The sequence below is a fragment of the Gorilla gorilla genome, chromosome X (genome assembly GCF_029281585.2).
Source record: "Gorilla gorilla gorilla isolate KB3781 chromosome X, NHGRI_mGorGor1-v2.1_pri, whole genome shotgun sequence".
Classification (NCBI taxonomy): domain Eukaryota; kingdom Metazoa; phylum Chordata; class Mammalia; order Primates; family Hominidae; genus Gorilla; species Gorilla gorilla.
In genome coordinates, this window is record NC_073247.2 from 143,417,443 (window position 1) to 143,435,848 (window position 18,406).

At 40.2% G+C, this 18,406-nt stretch overlaps 1 long non-coding RNA gene across 1 annotated transcript in view; it reads right to left on the reverse strand.

Annotated features, from left to right (window-relative positions):
• Positions 1–14,737: 14,737 nt before the first annotated feature.
• Positions 14,738–18,406, reverse strand: part of LOC101153527 (uncharacterized) — a 137,233-nt gene continuing 133,564 nt past the window's right edge. The window contains exon 13 of the long non-coding RNA XR_010132572.1: positions 14,738–16,663. This is a non-coding gene — a long non-coding RNA (uncharacterized lncRNA). The remainder of the gene's footprint in view (positions 16,664–18,406) is intronic.

An 18,406-nucleotide genomic window follows, 5' to 3' on the forward strand; every position in this document is an offset into this window, starting at 1 on the left:
TATGCTTGTACAGGACACCCAACCCCACATTACAGAGGGGAAAAGAGGTTTGGTAATAGTGTGGGGGCAGAAAAGGTCAGAAATGTTCTCTAAGGGCAGGACTGGCTCCCACTTTGGTGAATCTACCCAGGACTTGGTGGGTACACTGACCCACAAGCAAGGGCCTTAGGAGTCCATTCTCTGTTTACAAAGGTACATCTCTGGGATGGAGGTAGGCTGAGAAAGTGACTTATTCTGAGATATCTAGGTCATCCCAGGACTAGAAGAACACAGTCCAGGAAAGTTCCTGGCATGTCTTCCCAATGGCAAAGCTAAGCAACTGGGGTGAAGGTGAGAAATTGAGCGCCACATCACAACTGTGTGAAAACAAAAGGAGGCTCCTGATCTGAAAACAGCAAGATTAGGAGAACATGTGGTCCTGGTCCTGAAACAAAAGGGACATATTGTATAAAGACTTGTTATCTCAATCCTGGAATGTTACATTTGCCCCACCTATTCATACACCTCAAAAAGACAGGGATGGCATATTACATTTTGTTTATCCATTCATCAGCCATAAAAAGGAAGGAAGAAAAAATATTGATACATGCGATTACATAAGTGGACCTTGAAAACATCATGCTAAGTGGAAGAACTTAGAAACAAACTGCTACGTACTGTATGATTCCATTTAAGTGAAATACACACAATAGGTAAATTCATAAACACAGAAAATAGTGGTTGTCAGGGGCTGGGAGTAGGAGTCGGGAATGAGCAATAACTGTTTGATGGGTATGAAGTTTCCTTTTGAGGTGATGAAAATGTTCTGGAATGAGATAATGGTGATTGTTGCAAAGCTTTGTGAATATACTAAAAAAAAAACACTAAATTGTGCAGTCTAAAAGGGTGAACATTATCATATGTGATTTAGATGTCAATTTTTGGAAAAGATAAAAAAGAAAATGTAAGACAGATACAGGAAGGAAATTCTGGGGCAACATGAATATTGTGCACAATTCTCTGTGACAGGTGAACCATTGGGAAACCATGGAGCCTGTCACTAGTCATTATCAAGTAGTATCATATACTTGGGTGGGCACAAGATTTCCTAGGGAAAGCTTAGCTAGTGTCACCTGGGCAGCATTTTCTGCATGGTATCTGATTCTGTGCTCCCAGGATCAAAGATTTATGCCAGAGGGGAAAGTTTTTGACTGTGAATTGAGGGATGAGCTTCTACTGTCCCAGTTCCAGGAGAACACTACAACTCCAGAAATATACTGTTAAGGCCTATCTCAACCAGTGCATAGTAATAAAATCAACACTAAGACTTTGTAGAAAACTCAGACCAAAAAGCAGTTACCAACTGCCAGACATAGTTGATGACACCAGAGACACAGTCCATAGTCAAAACCTAGGAGCTCAAGATGGGAAATGCCAAGAAAAACAGATAATGACTGAGGCCTTACTCTGCAGGCCAAGATGACAAATTAGAATAGCTAACATACATTGGGTGCTTGGTTATGTGCCAGGCATTGTCGTAAGTGTTTTAGAGATATTCATTTATTTCAGCCTCACAATAACCTCATGACATAGGTACGCTATGACAATCCTCATTGAGTATGTAAGGAAACCTGAGCAGAGAGAGGTTAACTAACTAGCTCAAAGTCAAACCGCTACTAAGATGTGACACCAGTCCTCAGCTAAGCCTACAGTACTGTTAGTTGTTGGCATCAATTATGCTGAGGTCAAAAGAGCAGCTGAACCCCCAGTCCCCTACCACGTGGGGAGGGAGGCAGTAGGTACAAGAAACATGGGGACAGCCAAAGACAGCGACATCCCCAGCGCCTATGCTATCCATGTTATTAGTGGAAATGCTCAGTCACACTGTGCGATCTGGAAAGGGAGAGGACTGTAAAGGGAGGAGTATCCCAAGTGGCAGCAGAAAGTAGTTTCCAGCCTTCATTCCTTCTCACATTCCTGTGAGAGATATGGGGGCGCTGGTTGGTCCTGAGCCCTAATTTCACCCATTGAACAGGAAAAACAGCCCTGGAAGAGGTGACGGGTGCTGCCAAGACCTCTTTCGCCATCTCGTGGCCACTGGGACGTATGACACCCGACGCAGAACCTGCCAGGGGGGAAACTCCCAGGTGGGAGGCTGAGAGATGTGGGGAGCAGGGGCTCCTAACCCCGGGCTTGGTAGGGGAGGGGAGGGGAGGGAAGGTTCTGAGAAAGCAAAACTCCTAGAATCCTCTGTATCAGCAATTCTAGTGCATTTTCCCGCAGCTGCCATAAGATCCGCAGTGGGTTTTGGAACACACACAATGTAAGGGCCACAGCTGGAGTGTTGGGAAGTGGTGGCAAAGAGAAGCCTGCTCCTGCTGCGGGTGGCTCTAGCTGGGGGAACTCCACCTACGAGAACTTCTTGGTGGAGTTTAGGCCGTCTTGGCATGGAGAGGACAGGGGCGGCCCGTTCCCTGAGAGAATCCTGTTGAGCCCCTCACCTTTTGTTGGCCATCAGGGCCTGGCCTGGGGACCCCGGAGTCCTCCTTCTGCCCAGTAGCCTGGGTTCCCTCTGAGACCAGGCCCAGCCCATCATGCTCTCCTTTCTGCCCTCTGGAGTAAGGCCCCGGTAGCCTGCCTGCTCCCCTCTCCATAGCTGCCACCTCCTACTCCACCCTGTGGGTTCAGCTGTCCCTCAGGAACATGGCTGCGAAGGGGGCCACAGCCAGCCCAGCTCCTCCCTTGCCTGGTACCCAGATGGCCGGCCCTGACCCTTCCTGATCATAAAGGCCTCACTGCGCTCCTGCTCTGGCAGGGAGGCATTCAGGGCACACAGAGCTAACTGACACCTCCGGGGTCACAAACAGCAAAAATCCTTCCAGAGGGCTCACAGTCACCAACACTGGCCTACAGGTTCCTCCCGCCTTTTGACTCAGAGATGCCATGTGTAATCTCTCTATATTTCAGAATAGCAGCCCTCCACTTTGTTCTGGACGCCAATCCATCCTACTACGCACTGCTTATCTGAAGCAATATGTATTCCTTCTCAGCACAACCCTTATCTTCACACTTGCTTCCACCTCTCCTTCCACCCCTAACTTGACCTCTATCCCTGATTCCAACCTAATCCCTTACCCTATGTAAAATCGGTGCTTCCTATTATCAAGGAAATGAAAAACAGACATCTTCAACCCTCACAAAATTCTCAATCCATCCCATCCCTAACTATGATCCTAACACTCAGAATAGTTGCAAAAATCCTGTGTTGTGGACACACCTGACCCTCGCTCACCCCATCTCTGACTCTCACTTGATCCCTGACTGCTACCAAGACCCCTTTCACCTATAGATCACTCTTTTTCTACATTCACGTGATTGCCAAAGCACACATCCCTGGTTTCATCCTGTCATTAGTCCTGACCATCTTTAACTGTCAGCAACTAGTAGACACACACCTAATCCTTTATCCTTTTAATGCCAATGATTATGTGCTTATCAAGTAACATAAGTAATATTCCCAAACTTTAATCCGTCCCTAACCATCATCCTATTTAAAATTATTCTTTTTATTAAGTTATGGGGACACAACTTTGTTCCATAAATGGAAACAAGAAAAAAATCATCATTTTAGGAGAATGAGATGAGAGTTGAGGTTGTTTGTTTGTTTTTGAGATGGAGTTTCACTCTGTCGCCCAGGCTGGAGTGCAATGGCGTGATCTAGGCTCACTGCAACCTCCGCCTCCCCTCCCAGGTTCAAGCAATTCTCCTGCCTCAGCCTCCCCAGTAGGTGGGATTATAGGCACCCACCACCACGCCCAGCTAATTTTTATATTTTTAGTAGAGGTAGCGTTTCTCCATGTTGGCCAGGCTGGTCTGAAACTCCTGACCTCAGGTGATCTGCCAGCCTGGGCCTCTCGAAGTGCTGGAATTACAGGCATGAGCCACCATGCCCGGCCGAGAGTAGAGATTTTAATGAATGAGAGAGAGACAGAGAGAGTATGTGTAGGGGAGTTCACGCTTTCTTCCTCTCTCCTCCTTTCTCTACCGCCCAACTCATCCTCACCTTCTCTGCCAATTCTAACTGTCCTTTGTCATTTAGCACCCTCATCTTCCAAAGTCTGGCTTCAGAGGAGGTACAATAGCCACTCCCCACTCCCGCCCCCCTTTGAGACCCCAGATGGCCAGCACCTAGAAAGTTCTTATTTTGAGAATGTGACTATTGACCCTGCAGGACAACATTCTGAGCATAAAAGCACTATCAGATGCAGAAAAAAGGGTTTAAAAGAACCTAACAGAGGTCGCAAAACCAACATCTTGGGTCATAGGTTCCGTAGTTTCCAACTTCATTTTAACGGCAGGATAGTCCTGACCCAAGATCCCAGTGGTCTCTCGCATGCTCCTCTATTTCCCCTCCTCTCACCTTGCTGTCTTTTAAGAAATCAAGACTGGAAGATACACAGTAGTGAGAAGATGTCCAGGAGGTGCCCCCTTGATTCTGCGGTCTGGGAGGTCCTCCAGAAAGGGTGAACCTTCGTGCCCACCCACGCACCCCGGCTCCAACCCCATTTCCTAGGCCTCTGCCTTTCACTGAGGAATGATTTCCAGTGGTTTCCTGTAAGGCCATGTCGCAGATACGGTTAGAACTTGTGTCTGGATCTCACTCTACTCTGCTTCTGGTGCCTGGCCTGACATGAAATGCTAATCTGGTCCGGCTTATGTTTACGTCAGTGAAGCCATCCTCATGAAGAGGACGTGCACATTAGACCACAGCGGGGTTTCTAGAACATGTCCTGTCCCTACATAGGAGACACTATGGGTCAAAGTATCTTTGGTCCTAGATGCAGGGAATAGCAGACTCTTTCTGTAAAAGGCCTGATGGTGAATGATTTAAGCTATGCAAGCCACAGGTGGCCTCGGTCACATAGCCTCCATTTTTTCAAGCAAAGCTTTAAAAATGTAAAAATCACTCTTAGCTTTCGGGCCTTACAAATACAAGTCGCTGGCCACATCTGTTCTGTGAGTTAGCTTGCCAACCCCTGGCTTAGACATTCATTCTCACCTCTCAAATCCATCAAAGCCCTCCCTCCTCTCCTGGGCTTTCCATAGCACAAGTGCAGGTTTATAATGAATTTCCTCACCATGAGTACCTGAAAAGAGACTATGGAATTGAGTTTTGTGTACAGTGTGAGGGAGAAGTAAAGTTTCATTTGCACGCACGGATGCCCAGTAATCCCAAGACCACTCATTGAAAACTCAGTCATTTCCCCCACAGAATTGAAGTGCTGCAGCTGTCATATATCACATGTTTTATTTTAAAAGCTATGGCTTTCTCATCAGTGACTATGGAGGCTACAAGACAGTGTCACGTCCTCTTGAAAGTGCTGATGGGAAAAAAAATCAACCCAGAGTTCTCCATCCTTGAAAATATCTTCACAGATGAAGGTGAAATAGATGTTTTCAGACAAAAGACAACTAAGATTCTTTGTCACTGGTAGGCATACAATAAAATAAATGCTATAGGACATTCTTCAGGTTGAAGAAAACTACATCAGAGGAAAATACAGATCTTCCAGAGCCAGAACATGTTCCAGAGTAAAGAACATCAGAAACTTTCAGTGTCTGAGTATGTACAAAAAAAAATTTTCACTTAGTTCCTTTAAAATATACTTGAACGCTTAAAGCACAAGTTCTAACATCATTTTGCTGTGTTTATAATGTATGTACATAAATTACAAATGACAATAATAGTATAAAGGACACTGAGGAATAGTAAAAGTGTGTATATTGTTATAAAGATTTTACATTCTGTATGAGGTGGCAGAATATAAACTCTAAGTACATTATAAAAAGTTAAGGACACATTTCACCATGTTGGCCAGGATAGTCTCGATCTCCTGACCTTGTGATATGCCCGCCTCGGCCGCCCAAATTCCTGGGATTACAGGGGTGAGCCACCTGGTCTGGCCAGCTTCCCTACTTTATGAGATTTTGGGACTCAGAATGGCTTCCTGGCTCCTCAGCTTGCAGATGGCCTATTGTGGCACTTCACCTTGTAACCATGTGAGCCAATTCTCTTAATAAACTCCCCTTCATATATTCATCTATCCTGTTAGTTCTGTCCCACTAAAGAACCCTGACTAATAGATATGCCACATTTTGTTTATTCACGCACCTGGCAATGGAAATTTGGATTTTTTTCCAGATCGAGGCTGCAATAAATAATGCTACTACGAATATTTGTGTATGTCTTTGTGCAGACATATATTTTCATTTCCCTTGGATAGTGTCACATTTAGAATGTGTCCCCCAAAATTCATATGTTGAAACATAATCAACAGTATGATAGTATTGAGAGGTGGGGCCTTTAGGAAATAATTAAGTCACAAAAGAAGAGCCCCAGGGACAGAATTAGGGCCTTTATGAAATGATTTGAGGGAATGGGTTCATCCCTTCCTGTTGCTTCCACCATGTGAGGACACAGCATTTATCCCTTCCAGAAGATGCAGCAACAAGGCAACAGCTTGGAAGGTGAGAGACTGGACCCTCGCCTGATACCAAATCTGCCAGTATCTTGATCTGGAACTTTCCAGCCTCCAAAACTGTGAGAAATAAATTTCTATTGCTTATAAATTACCCAGTCTGTGGTATTTTGTTATAGAAGCATGAGTGGCTTAGGACAGGTAAATACCTTAAAGAAGACTAGCTGGGTCATATCCTGAGTTTATGTTTTCTTTTTAAAGAAATTGCTCATGCCTGTAATCCCAGCACTTTGGGACGCCAAGGCAGGCAGATCACTTGAGGTCAGGAGTTCGAGACCTGCCTGGCCAACATGGCGAAACCCCGTCTCTACTAAAAATACAAAAACTAGCCAGTCATGGTGGCGGGCGCCTGTAGTCCCAGCTACGTGGGAGGCTGAGACAGGAGAATTGGAAGGCTGAGACAGGAGAATCGCTCAAACCTGGGAGGTGGAGTTGCAGTGAGCCAAGATCATGCCATTGCACTCCAGCCTGGGCAACAGAGCAGTACTCTGTCTCAAAAAAAAAAAAAAAAAGAAAGAAAGAAAGAAAGAAAAAGAAATAGTCAAGCTTTTTTCCAAAATGGTGAAAAAATTTTACATTCTCACTGGCGTGTCTGAAATTTCCAGTGTCTCTACACCGTCAAAAATGTGAAATTGTCTGGTTTTCTTATTATAGCCATTATAATGAGTGTCGTTTTATCACCTTGTAGTTTCAATTTGCATTTTTTTAATGGCCAATGATGTTTGGGCATATTTTCATGTATTTTTATCCATGCATGTATCTTCTTCAGTAAAGTATCTATTAAATATTTGGCTCATTGTTATGAACTGACTGCCTCCTAAATTTGAATCTTGTAGCCTAATTCCCAATATGATGATATTTGGAGGTGGGCCTCTGGGAGTTAGTTCATGAGGGTAGAGCCCTCAGGAATGGGATTGGTGTCTGAGACGAGACATGACAAAGATTATCTCTCTCTTAGCCGTGTGAGAATATAGTAAGATGGAAGCTGTCTCTAAGTCAGGAAACAGGCCCTCACCAGACACCAGTTTTGCTGTCACCTTGATCTTAGACTTCTCAGCCTCCAGAACGGTGAGGAATGAATGCATGTTGTTTAAGCCACCCAGTCTATGGTATTTTTGTTACAGCAAATCTACCTATTTTAATTTTTTTAATTATTATTGAGTTTTGAAAGTTCTTTATAGAAGAACTTGCATACAAGTCCTCTAACAAATATGTTTTAGAAATATTTGTATAAGCCATGGTTTACATTTTCATTCTATTAACAGTGTCTTTTGAAAAGCAGAATTTTATAATTTTAACTATGTCCAATCCAATTTGTCAATCTTTTGTTTATGGATTAGCCTAATCCAAAAACAAAGATTTTCCCCCATTTCCTTCTAGAAGTTTTCTAGTTTTTGCTCATATACTAGGTAGGGTCTGTGTGGCCAGGTGTGGTGACTCACACCTGTAATCCCAGCGATTTGGGATGCCTAGGCGGGTGGATCACCTGAGGTCAGGAGTTCGAGACCAGCCTGGCCAAAATGGTGAAGCCTCGTCTCTACTAATAATACAAAAATTAGCTGGGCGTGGTGGCACATGCTTGTAATCCCAGCTACTTGGGAGGCTGAGGCAGGAGAATCACTTAAACCCGGGAGGCAGAGGTTGCAGTGAGCTGAGATCACACCACTGCAGTCCAGCCTGGGTGACAGAGCGAGACTGTCTCAAAAAAAAAAAAAAGTTAAGGTCTGTGATCCATTCTGAGGTAACCTTTATGTGTGATTATGTGAGGTAACGGTTTAAGTTCACTTGTTGCATATGGATAGCCAAATGTTCCAGCACCATTCCCTGAGATCATCTTTTTTCTTAATGATTTGTGCTAATATCTTTGCCAAAAATCAAATGAATACAGATGCAAGGATTTATTTCTGTACTCTCCATTCTGTTCCATTTATGTATATGCCTATACTTTTGCCAATTCTCTACTGTCCTGATTACTATGGTCTTATGGTAAGTTTTGCAATCAGTTAGCATATCTTTCAACTTTGTACTTTTGCAAAAATTGTTTTGGCTATTCTGGGTTATTTGCATTTCCATATAAATTTGAAAATCATCCTATCAATTTCTATTGGAATTTTGATGGGGATTGATTTGAATTTATACATAAATTTAGGTACAATTGCCATCTTGACAATAATGAGCATTTCGATTTATAAACATAGAATGTGTCTCTGTTCATTGCCTTCTTTGGCTTCCATCAACAGTGTTCTCTCAACTACAGTTCATGGACAAGTCTTGTGTTTCTTTTGTCAATTTTTTTTTTTTTTATTTTGAGACAGAGTCTCACTCTGTCTCCCAGGCTAGAGTGCAGTGGCACGATCTTGGCTCACTGAAACCTCTGCTGCACGGGTTCAAGCTATTCTCCTGCCTCAGCCTCCCCAGTAGCTGGGATTACAGGCACCTGCCACTGCGCCCGGCTCTTTTGTCAGTTTTAACCCTAAGTATTTTTTTCTTGTTGATGCTGTGGTGAATGGCATTGTATTTTTAATTCAATTTTCTGATTAATTGCTAGTATATAGAAATATCAATTTTGTATATTGATACTGTGTGATGTAAATTTATAAAACTCAATTACTAGTTCTAGTAGTTTTCATGCATTCCTTGATGTTTTCTAGAAAAAAAAAGGCAGTTTTAATATTTCCTTTCTAATCCAGATGCATTTAATGTCTCTTTTTGAACTTGATTGCACTGGCTAAAAAATCCAGTAAAACGTTAAAAGTGGCAAAAGTGAACATCTGTGCCTTGTTAGTAATCTTAGGAGGGAGGAAACAATACATTTCTTCAACATTACATATGATGTTAGCTCTGGGTTTCTCATGGATGCCCTTTATCAATTTGAAGAAGTCTTCTTCTGCTCCTAGTTTGTTGAGGCTATTTATCATAAATGTGTGTTCCATTTTTATAAATACTTTTATGCATCTACTGAGAAAATTATGTGATTTTGATCCTATGTTCTACTAACATTGTGCAGTACTTAGTTGACTTTTGAATATTAAACCAACCTGGTTTTCATGGGATTAATCCCACTTGGTCATGACATATAATCCCATTTATATGTTGTTGGATTAAGTTTACTAATATTTTAAGTGTTATATCCATGACCATGAAGGATATAAAGGGTCTATAGTCTTCTGTTATTCTGATGTCTTTTTCTGGTTTTGGTGTCAGAATAATACTGGCTTCACAGGATGAATCAGAAGTGTTTTCTCAGTCTCTATTTCTGAAACAGTTGTGAAGCACTGGCATTATTATTTCTTTTAAAAATATTTAATAGAATTCACCAGTGAAGCCAACTGGGTTGGGATTTTTCTTAGTGTAAGTATTTTTGATTATTAATATATTTACTTCTGTCGTAGGTCTAGTCAGATTTTTTACGGTTTTTTTTGTGGGTTTTTTTTTGTTTTTTTTTTCTGAGATGGCGCCCTGCTCTTGTCGCCCGGGCTGGAGTGCAATGGCGCGATTTTGGCTCACTGCAACCTCTGCCTCCTGGGTTTAAGTGATTCTCTTGCTTCAGCCTCCCGAGTAGCTGGGATTACAGGCACCTGCCGCCACACCTGGCAAATTTTTTTTTTTTTTTTGTATTTTTAGTAGAGATGGGGTTTCACCATGTTGGCCAGGCTGGTCTCCAACTCCCAACCTCAGGTGATCCGCCCACCTTGGCCTCCCAAAGTGCTGGAATTACAGGTGTAAGCCACTGCACCCAGCCAGATTTTTAATTTATTCTCAAATAAGTTTTAATAATTTGTGTCCTCTGAGAAATCTGACCAAGTCATCTAAGTTGTGTAATTTTCTGTCATGTTCATAATATTCCCTTACAATCCTTTTAATTTATGTGGGATCAGTAGTATCCCAATGTCCCATTTTCATCACTGATTTTGATAATTTGTGCCTGTTCTCTTTTTTAAATTTCTTTTAAAGAGATTGCGGAGGGGGGTCTCGCCCTGTTGCTCAGACTGGAATGCAGTGAGGTGATTGTAGCTCACTAAAGTCTCAGACTCCTGGGCCCAAGTAATGCTTTGCCTCAGCCTACCACATAGCTGGGACTACAGGCACGTGCCACCATGCCTGGCAAATTTTTAAATTTTTTGTAGAGACAGGGTCTTCATTTGTTACCCAGGCTGGTCTCGAACTCCTGGCTTCAAGTGATCCTGCTGCCTTGGCCTCCAAAAGTGTGTTTTTTCCCTTGGACTTTTAAATAAATATTTTTTTTGGCAGGGCGTGATGGCTCGCACCTGTAATCCCAGCACTTTGGGAGGCCAAGGAGGGCAGACCTCTTGAGGTCAGGAGTTTGAGACCAGCCTGGCCAACATGGTGAAACCCCGTCTCTACTAAAAATCCAAAAATTAGCCAGGTGTGGTGGCACGCACTGGTAGTCCCAGCTATTCAGGAGGCTGAGGCAGGAGAATCTCTTGAACCCGGGAGGTGGAGGTTGCAGTTAGCTGAGATCATGCCATTGTACTCCAGCCTGGGTGACAGAGCGAGACTCCATCTCAAAATAAATAAATAAATGTTTTTCAATTTTTGTATTTTTTTCATAGAATGAATTTTGATGTTATTGACTTTCTTCTCTCGTTTTACTGTTTTCTATTTCTTTCATTTCTATTCTAGTCTTACTGATTTACTTTCTTCTGCTTGTTTTGGACCTAGTTTGCTTTTCTTTTTCTAGCTTCTAAAAGGGCAAATGAGGTTTGAAATCATTCTTTTCTGATATAGAGTTTAAACCTATAAATATCTTTGTTATTGACTTAGCTGCAGTCAATTTGATGAGATGCTGATTAACGGATGCTCATTAACGGATCACCTGAAGTCAGGAGTTCAAGACCAGCCTGGCCAACATTGTGAAACCCCATCTCTACTAAAAATGCTAAAATTAGGCCAGGCACAGTGGCTCACGCCTATAATCCCATCACTTTGGGAGGCCGAGGCAGGTGGATCACGAGGTCAGGAGTTCGAGACTAGCCTGACTAACATGGCGAAACCCCATCTCTACAAAAAATACAAAAATTAGCTGGGCCTGGTGGTGCATGCCTATAATCCCAGCTACTCAGGAGGCTGAGGCAGGAGAATCACTTGAACCCGGGAAATGGAGGTTGCAGTGAGCCGAGATCGTGCCACTGCACTCCAGCCTGAATGACAGAGTGAGACTCTGTCTCAAAAAAAAAAACAAAAAAAAAAACAAAAATTAGCCAGGTGTGGTGGTGCACGCCTGTAATACCAGCCATTTGGGAGGCCAAAGCAAGAGAATCACTTGAACCCAGGAGGCAAAGGTTGCAGTCAGCCTAGAACGCACCACTGCACTCCAGCTTGGGCAACAGAGCAAGACTTCGTCAAAAAAAAAAAAAATTTCCCAGACGCAACATCAACGGCCAAACTATCATTTTGTTGCATACCATTTCTGGGGTGGTGTGGCTGTCTGCCCTGGGTCTATCCTATCCCTTGGTGGGGACTCACAGCCAACAGATGTAGAGCCAAAAGACTTATAGCCAATTTAAATATCCTAGGCCAAATGGGAATGGAAGTGGAGCAGGCATTTATCAAACCTTAAAATTTTGTAATGTAAGTGTCAAGAACCAAAAGTCAAAAGGCAAGGTTACAAAACTGACTTAGCTGTAAATTCTACGCATTAAGCTAGAATATCCTCACTTGGCCACTTGAGAAGTGTCTTTCTCAAACATTTTACATTTTATGAAAAAGCCAACAAGAAAAACCCAACTCTGTAAAATATTTTTTAAATTTTATTCTCAGCCAAATATGAGTGACCATGGCCCAAAGTACAGTCTCCAGAGGTCCTGAGAACATGTGCCCAAGGTGATTGGTTTACAACTTGGTTTTATATATTTTAGGGAGATCTAAGACATCAGTCAATACATGTTTTAGTTATAGACTTGTAGCAATTAGCTTGCAAAAGATAAGTATTTTGTTAAAACTTTTTAAGCTACAGAATTTAGAGACTTTTGTTGTGTCACAACGCTTTTAGCAGTCTTTTTAATAGTTTGTCCTAAGGTGCTTGATTTAAAAAAACTTTATATAACAATCTGCATAAATCTCATAACTGGGAGCACTATATCCAGGAGGTTTTGTTACCAGATAAGTTCATATCCTCTTTGCAATTTTCTTTTAATTCTACAGGAAAGAGGAAATTATGGTTGGGATGGATGAAAAAGGACCACACACTGGTCCAGGAGGTAAAGTATCTTATTTTGCCAACTGTTTGGGCATCTGTGTGCCCATTTTTTATTTGGAAGATCTAAATTAATTTTGTTGCTCAAAAATCAACCTTTACAATCTTACACACTTACCTCTTCCAAGATAGTGCCTGAGCCTAGAGGGAAGATGCTTATATAGTTTTAGCAGTGGAGCATTAGCACTGAAAATAGATCGGGCCCAGTGGGATTCTGAATAGTTTTAAATTTCAGAGATATTAAGCAGAGAGAGAGTGAAAAAGTAACCTTTGTTGTTTTATCCAATTTTGCAAGCTATGTATAGAGTTAGTAATGTTTAAACAAAAGGGACTTAAGCCCTGCCTAGCTCTGACGATGGCAGGAAAAGAAAACTCACAGGTAACTAAACATTTATCTAGTAAGGCATAGAACAAATTATATTAAGATAGATAGATGAAACATTATTCAATGATTACTTATGCCTTTGTATATAGGCCTGGTCCAGTGTCACATGAAAGCATTTCATTTTGACTGTCATCTTCTCCCAGGTCTGAAGATGGAACTTTGGTCAACTTGAATTTGATGCCAGATATCAACATTGACTGCTAAGATTCAGTAGGCATCAGGATTCCCTTTCAGATGAGATACATGTACCCAGGAGTCAAAGCCCTGCAACTTAACAGCACAAGGGTTAGTTAATAACATTTCATACAGACCTTTTTTAAGTGGGGCTAGAGGGAGTCTCTCAACTGATGTCTAATCATCAGGCTGGTGGTGGTGATACTGGAGTTTATGACTTGTTGGCAGCTGTGGAAAGATTCTATATCCTTATGGTGATTAATTTTTATAGTTTTAATAAGCCTCCAGCAATAAGTCAAGTCAGAGACTTAATTTGGGATTTGATTTTGAGGATATTTGTCAAAAATGTTAAAAGTCTAAAAATATTTTATTAAAACAGAACCATACAACATTATAAAATAATAGTTAATCATTTAACAAGAGTCACAATCAAAAGACTTCAACAACAATATAGGAAGTTACACAAATATAAAAACATTAACCCTTTCAAAGTTTGTTTTTTAAGTATTTTTTAAAACCTAATTAAAACAACACAGGAATTATTTTGATAAAATGTAAAATCACTGTTCCTTAGGCTAATCACCAAAAAAGTAAAACAACAACAACAAAAAAGACCTATGGTAGCAATTATTTTTCCTTATGGGAAGCTTATTTGAATAACCTGAAAGTCAAACCTGCATCCCAGGCCTTCTCAAAGACAGAAAGGCTAAAAACAGCAGAGTACAGCAGAATTTGAACTTCTAAGATATCAATCTCAGAAATTTCAAGTTTAAAAAAGAATTACATAATTAAAATTTAAAAATTTCTTGCAATTTCATTGAGTAAATCAATATTTTAAGAAAATCTAGTCTACCAAAACTTTAGTTTTATATTAGTGTATTTTTAGTATCAAAGCACAATTTCTAGAAGATGATTAAATAATTTCCTTTCCAGTATAGCCAACTTAATCACACACAAAATTTCTTTTATAAATTCTGTTTTTTACGAACTCTATTATGACTTTCACATACTATTTATGACATGCTTGAACTTTCTGTTTTATTCTATGACAAAAATTTATCATACAAGATTCTTTTTCACACAAAATTATTTTCCTTTCAAACTCTATTACCAAAAAATACTGCTTTTATAGCTATAGCTTTCTTTACATTTCTTTTACTTACTATCAGCTCATTTTACCCTGTTTCAAAGTAACCCTTGAATTAGACAAAAATTATTTACTTTATTAAGAACACATTTTTATGTCTTATAATTTTTCTTATTTTCATCAGAATATATCTTTTTTTGGCATGTTTTACATGTAAAATTATATATTAAATTCAATTTTTATTTTTAGTAACCTTACTTTTTTGTGAAGACCTAGTAAATAGGAAATCTTAAATTGTTTATCACATGAGCATTTTATAGATGAAAACCATTTTATAATTAATTTGTTTGAAAATGTTTTTGTATATATAATCTTTGAAAACAATTGGATATGACCCACATATTTAATAATTATCTCTTATTTAACTTAACATAACTTTAAGAATTTAAAATTACAGGACAAGTTTATTTATAAACATTTATTCCATTGCATTTATTTGACTATTTATTTATTTTTAATATTTTACCTACAGTACTTATGAAAACTGTGATGTTAGACAAAGCTAGTCATTATTTAAAGTTATTTCTCTGTTAACCAATTTTACAGCATGTGAATATCAGGTGTTTAAGTATGAAATTTACAGTTAAATAAATGTTTTAGTTTTTGCTGATAACGCAGGATTTATCTGTTTTCATTAGACCAACAATGTTAAATGCCTTATTTATCAAAAATTACACAAAGATCATAGATTTGGGGCTGAGTTTATACTTCTATATCCTTTGTGCCAAACTTTAACACCTTATAAAATATCTATAAGAGATAAACACAAAACCACCTGACCAGTAAATCTAGACAAAATGTGTGCTGACAATTCTGAAGACATTTCTAATTTTATTTTACCAATAATTTTAAAGTCAGCTTATTTGTTAAAGATTTACTTAAGTCACATGAACTAGAAAAGCACTGGGCTTATTTACTTAACTTATGAGTACTCCTTTATTGTAAAGCCAATTTGGTACTTTGTGGTCACAACACATTAAAAAAAATGGATGTACGTACATACAAACACATCTAAACACATACACACACATACAAACAAAGATCTTATAGCTTTTATTTCAGAACTCTAACCATGAGATAAATACAAACTCACCAGTTTGAAAAAAGAAAGAAAGAAAGGAAAAGAAATGGTTGGATGTAGACAGTGGTTTTTATCTCAACTCCAGTAGAAAAGTAACAACAGATTTAAAGCAGGCAGAAAAGAAAATAGAGAAATACACATAAAACTTTAAAGACTCTATATTTGCAGGTTGACTTTTGACCTCTGAATTTTTCTTGATGTAATTTAGCCACAAGTTCAAAATGTGCCCAAGAATAGACCATAATATGTAACCAGCTGGAGTATTAGAAAACCTGGCATGCCTTCAAACTTTTCCATTTACACAAATGCTTGCAAGTAGAGGCATCATAAAACCAAACAACGTGCCCAAAAGGGGGTCGTTACCTTTGTATCTCCTCATTCTTTGATTATTTGTTTCCCTTTTTTTAATTTTCTTTAAGGGAGGAACCAAACTGTAGTCTGTGTTTCAATGGAGTGGAGCTGAGTTCAGTCTCTCGTTGATTTACACAAGGGACAGTTCAGTTTCTCAAGCAAATGCACAAACAAGCCAAGTGAGATTAATTTGGGGAGAAAGAGGCAATGGAAAAGATCCTTCAGAATGCTTTCTGAATCAAAATTAGGATCCTGAACAACAACTTCCTAGGAAAAGAACCAGCTCAGAATAAAGCAGAAGACTGTCAACTGAACAGGAGGTTCAGGGCTGAGGAGGACTTACCAGTTTCACTCAAGAAGAAGCTTGGAGTTGGGGGGCTTTCAATGGGCCCCTGCTGGTACCTTAGCTCTGGGTTTGGGTGACTCTTTCAGGGTTCTGAGTCTTCTCTGAGGCCCCATATGTAGGGTGCCAATTAATATTGACTAAAAAAGCCAAACTGTAACATATGTGAAGAGGTTTATTCTAAGCCAAATATGAGTAGCCACGGCCCAAGGCATGGTCTCAAGAGGTCCTGAAAACATGTGCTCAAGGTGGTTGGGCTACAGCTTTCTTTTCTATGTTTTAGAGAGACATAAGACATCAATCAATACATGCGAGGTATCCATTGGTTTGGTCTAGAAGGGCAGGACAACTTAAAGCAGGGGAAAGTGGGTGCTTACAGGTCATAGGAGGATTCCAAGATTTTCTGATTGGCAATTGCTTGAAAGAGTTAAGTTATTTTCTAAAGACCTGGAATCAATAGAAAAGAATGACTGGGTTAACATAAGGGGTTGTGGAGACCAAGGTTTTTATTACATAGATGAAGTCTCATAAGTGGCTGCCCTTAGAGATAATAGATAGCAAATGTTTTCTATTTAGACTTTTAAAAGGTGCTAGATTCTCAGTTAATCTCTTCAGGTTTCGGAAGGCCTGGAAGAGGAAAGATCTAGTTATGTTAATGAGATGCTTTACAGATGCAAATGTTTCCCAATGGCTCTGCAGGTCCATTTCAAAATAGGGCCAAAAAACATACTTTGGGGTAAAATATTTTTATTTCCATTTTTATCATGTGAAGTTATACTAGAGTCAGGTTGGACTTTGGTATCTTATTGCTACAAAGAGTCTGTTTTGTCAGTGTTAAGATCTGTTTTTTTTCTTTGTTTTTGTTTGTTTGTTTTGAGAAGTGGTCTCACTTTGTCACCCAGGCTGAAATGCAGTGGCACAATCTCAGCTCACTGCAACCTCTGCCTCCCAGGCTCAAGCGATTCTCCTGCCTCAGCCTCCCAAGTTGCTAGGACTAAGGTGTATGTCACCATGCCTAGCTAATTTTTGTATTTTTGTAGAGACAGGGTTTCACCATGTTGCCCAGGCTATTCTTGAACTCCTGACTTCAAGGGATACACCCACCTCAGCCTCCCAAAGTGTTGACATTATAGGCATGAGCCACCTCACCAGGCCAAGATCTGTTTTAATGTTCATGCTGATCAGTTATGCCTGAAATCCAAATGGGAGAGGGTATAATGAGGCATGTCTGACCACCTACTTCCTTCCCTTTATGGCCTTAACTAGTTTTTCAGGTTTCTTTGGAATCTCTTTGGCAGAACTGTGGGATCCATTCAGTCAATTGGGGGGTTAGAATTGCATTTTTGGTCACAAAACTTGACCTTGAAAGTTATTTTATGAATATGAACCATTTTCTTTTTTTTATTATTATACTTTAAGTTTGGGGATACATGTGCAGAATATGCAGGTTTGTTACATAGGTATACACATGCCATGGTGGTTTGTGGCACTCATCAACCTGCCATCTACATTAGGTATTTCTTCTAATGCTATCCCTCCCCTAGCCCCCCACCACTGACAGGCCCCAATGTGTGATGTTCTCCTCCCTGTGTCCACGTGTTCTCATTGATCAACTCCCACTTATGAGTGAGAACATTCAGTGTTTGGTTTTCTGTTCCTGTGTTAGTTTGCTGAGAATGATGGTTTCCAGCTTCATTCATGTCCCTGCAAAAGACATGAACTCATCCTTTTTTGTGGCTGCATAGTATTCCATGGTGTATATGTGCCACATTTTCTGTGTCCAGTCTATCATCAATGGGCATTTAGGTTGGTTCCCAGTCTTTGCTATTGTGAACATTGCCGCAATAAACATATGTATATGTGTGCATGTGTCTTTGTAGTAGAATGATTGATCATCCTTTGGGTATATACCCAGTAATGGGATTACTGGGTCAAATGGAATTTCTGATTCTAGATCCTTAAGGAATCGACACACTCTTCCACAATGGTTGAACTAACTTACACTCCCACCAACAACGTAAAAGCTTTCCTATTTCTCCACATCCTCTCCAGCATCTGTTGTTTCCTGACTTTTTAATGATTGCCAAATACCTAATGACTTTTTAATGATGGCCCCAAATACCTAATCCCGATGGTAATGGTATTAAGAGGTAAGGCCTATGGGAGGTGATTTGGTCATGAGGCTCTGCC